A 3,725-nucleotide genomic window follows, 5' to 3' on the forward strand; every position below is an offset into this window, starting at 1 on the left:
AACATGTCTTGCCTTTTGCTTTTTGATTACTCAGCACTGGGACTCTTCTGCCTGTAGTTTTTCAGAATATTTTGAACGAGACTAGGACTACCCTGAATATAGACTTCAAGCAATATTGAGCCCTTCTGAAAGAGCTGTCTAGATACTTTAATAATAACATTTAGAGAAGGGAATAAAGACAAAACTTGCAGTAACTGAGTTTCTTTCAAAAGAAGAAAACTAACATTGAACCTGGCATGTAAGCTAAAATGTTTTGTAATTAATGTCAAAATTTGCCAGGATTGGGGCTTCCCTGGTGGCGCAGTGGTTGAGGGCCCGCCTGCCGATGCAGGGGACACAGTTTCATGCCCCGGTCCGGGAGGATCCCACATGCCGTGGAGCCTGCGCGTCCGGAGCCTGTGCTCCGCAGCGGGAGAGGCCACAACAGTGAGAGGCCCGCGTAACGCAAAAAAAAAAAAAAAAAAAAAATTTGCCAGGATTGTTAATACATATTTTGGTAAGAAAAAAACACTATATTAGCAAGGTTAATTATTTGTGTATAATATATTGTATATTAATGAAACAGAAGAATTCACTAGTAATGGAAGAAAACCCACAGCAAGGGAAGCATCCAAAGAAGGGCAATCAAAAACTTAGGTAAGTTTACTAGCTTTACAACACACCTTAATTATAGAACTATTTTATTTTTAAAACTACAGTTTTTTAATGTACTTCTAATAACAACCCAATCTAAGGAGCCTTGGAGGCTTATGAAGAAGACCTAGCCACTAAGATGCTGTGTTTCTAGTGTAGGGGTGAATTAATGCTGCTATAAGAAGAAACTGAATCACATCAGCATCAACAAACAGCCTTTTTCTTTTACACAGTAACTCATAATTTGATGACATTATTTCTCTTCATTAGTTCGAAATTAGGCAGGAAAGGAACTACATCAGATCCAGAAACACAATGATTTGGCAAGCCACAGTCACTCAGCTCATGGATTTGTGATAATCTGCAGAAAATTTGCTTGACTCTAGTACTCCATTTTTTCACATCTGTAAAGGAGTTCGATACAACCTTTTTTTTAAAATCAACTTTAAACTGCAAACAGGCAAAGAGATCACGAACTGCTGGGGTGGGCTGTGAAGGTCTGGGGGAAAGTTGTGTTCCTCCTGTAGGGACCAATTAAGTAATACTTCCTTGGCCTTCTTTCGAAGTAGCCACTTGTTTTCTCCTGAGGATAACTGGCTAAAATTTCCTGTCTTCTTTCCTGGCAAGACCCAGTCAGCTGTGTTAAAGCGAAACCAGGAAGTGGCCAAGCTTTTGTTTGCAAGCTCTGTCCTTGGTAAGAGGCACTTCCTTGGGACATCCCTCTTTGCATGAGGGAGTAATGAGCCACTCTGATAAGGGACTGTTGTTTATGATTTAGAAGGAATCAGCAATTCTAGAAGAAGCCATTGCCTTTTGTGCCTTAGCTTGTTCTGTTGCCTCTTTTCTGAATGGACAGGGCCACATATTCAGGGAATCTTTATGTTTCTCAAGTTCACGTTTTGGTTCCACAGGCATACCATTTTTATCCTTTCCTTCTTTCTTCAGAAGCCATTTACACAGAACTTCCTTCTCACAAGTTTCATCACACATGCACTCTGCAAATCTTATACAGGGCTCATTGGCTTTTCAGACCTCCTCTACTTTATATGGGTCTTGATGGTTCTGAACAAGCCAATCCTCAGTAATCACACTGGGAGCGGACATGGGTTTCTTGGACTTCAAGTGGTTATTCAGGCACTTCAGACTGACCAGATTTTCAGTCTCCACACCTTTGGGCTCTTGGTACAGGAATCAGGCTTGACAAGCCAATCATACACATTATAGGACTCCTGGGAACACCTGAAACAAGAGCTTAAACTTCTCAGTGGTTTCACATCTGCCATTCCCAGACTTCTCAAGCTTATGGGATTCCTGGGGAGTCACCAGTCAATCAGAAAGTTTCATCTCATCTTGATCAAGAAGCCCTAGATCTCCAACCTTTTCAATTTCAATGGAGTAAGAACTGGTAGTAGAATAGCTGTTACACTTTTGGTAACTTGGTTTTTCAGAAACTTCTTGTTGCTGACTCTTGTGGAGCCAGTTTTCCAAGCCCTTTAGGTTGCCCCAGACATTATTGAAGAAATTGCAGGCTCTGGCAGAAGTCTGACTATTCTCCAAGGTCTGCTTTTTGGGTGATCCAGTCCTGGAGATTGGTGCTGGGTATGTAAGGAGCCTGGTGACCATTGGCAGGTTTGCTACCAAGGAGCCATTTGCTGAGAATGACAGCTGTGGTGCTGGATGCTGACTTCTGCTCTGACAATGGTATATAGCCTCTTTTCTCCAGGAAAGACCCAATATTTGATGAACTTGCTTGAGCCATAAAGTGCTCAAGAATTTCAATTGTCCTGAGAGACCCAAATATGGTGATGACCTGGCGTAGGGCAGTTATATTGGCTTCAGAGTAGGACAGTGAAATCTTTAGGTTTGAGGGTCAAACTGCCCAGTCTGTCCAGGCACACGGAGACTTGATTGGCTAGATCTTTGTTTTGGGTGCAATCCAGTTGATGAATAAGACAACTGAACTGGCCCAGTAACCAGTTGAGCTTCTGGGCCTGCTGCTGAAGTGCCTTCTCTTTAAGCTGATAGATGAGATCTATCTGTTCATACACACACACCTCACAGCTTTGAAGGCATTCCAGGTGACGACTTATGCAGCTGTGAATCTAGGCTTTGACCTCTCACAAGTTATCTTTAATTTGCTGTTCAGCCCAGAGAACTCCACCAATAGCAAGCTCCAAGTCCCTCTGTGCATCACAACACCTCAGAAGGGGTTCTCTATTACTGGAGCAGCCTCTCTGGTCCTGTGAGGTACTCATTCTTCTCCCTGTTCCATCGAATACCAAGTAAGGCATTTCTAGTTCAAAAGCAACAGTGACTCATGCAACTTTCCAGGTTTCCCAACACTTCCTAGAAGCACAGTCACCCTAAGAAACCTGGGTCCCATCCTCCCTGGAAGCCACAGCCTACCATTCACTCTCCACTTCAGAGCAGGCAAGGGCACCACTCAGTACACATGCACACAGCCCTGGCTGCAGGGCCCATTCTTGGCCCAGCAAGGCAAGCCCACCCCGTGGGCTCCTGCTCTGGTGCTGGGCTGCCAGAGGTAACTCACAGGCCAGGTCCCTGCCATGCCAGCTTCCTGGCAAGCAGGAGGTTGCTTTATCCAGGACTGGGGTAAGGAAGGTCCCTGAGCCTGCAGGCTGTGCCCTGCCCCTCCCATGCATCTGGCAGTGGCCCATGGGCAGAATTAGGATACTTTTATATTTCCCTTTTGATCTCTGACCCATTGGTTCTTCAGAAGTGTCATTTAGTTTTTACATATGTGTAGATTTTCCACATTTCCTCCTGTTGATTTCTAGGTTTATATCATTGTGGTCAGGAAGGATTGTTGGTATGAGTTCCTTCTTCTTAAATTTGCTAAGACTTGTTTTGTGTCCTATCACATGATCTATCCTGGAAAGTGTTCCATGTGCACTTGAGAACAGTGCATATTTTGATGCTGTTTTATGGAATAGTCTACATAGGTCTAAGTCCATTTTGTCTAAATTTATGGTTCAATTCCAACATTTCTTTGTAGATTTTCTTTTATTTATTTATTTATTTATTTATTTTTAACATCTTTATTGGAGTATAACTGTTTTACAATGGTGTGT

General features: G+C 43.1%; 1 pseudogene; it reads right to left on the reverse strand.

Moving 5' to 3' along the window:
• Positions 1-1,031: 1,031 nt before the first annotated feature.
• On the reverse strand, positions 1,032-2,888 carry LOC102991040 (nuclear receptor coactivator 4-like; annotated as a pseudogene).
• Positions 2,889-3,725: the final 837 nt, after the last annotated feature.

This window comes from Physeter macrocephalus, chromosome 21 (genome assembly GCF_002837175.3).
Source record: "Physeter macrocephalus isolate SW-GA chromosome 21, ASM283717v5, whole genome shotgun sequence".
Classification (NCBI taxonomy): domain Eukaryota; kingdom Metazoa; phylum Chordata; class Mammalia; order Artiodactyla; family Physeteridae; genus Physeter; species Physeter macrocephalus.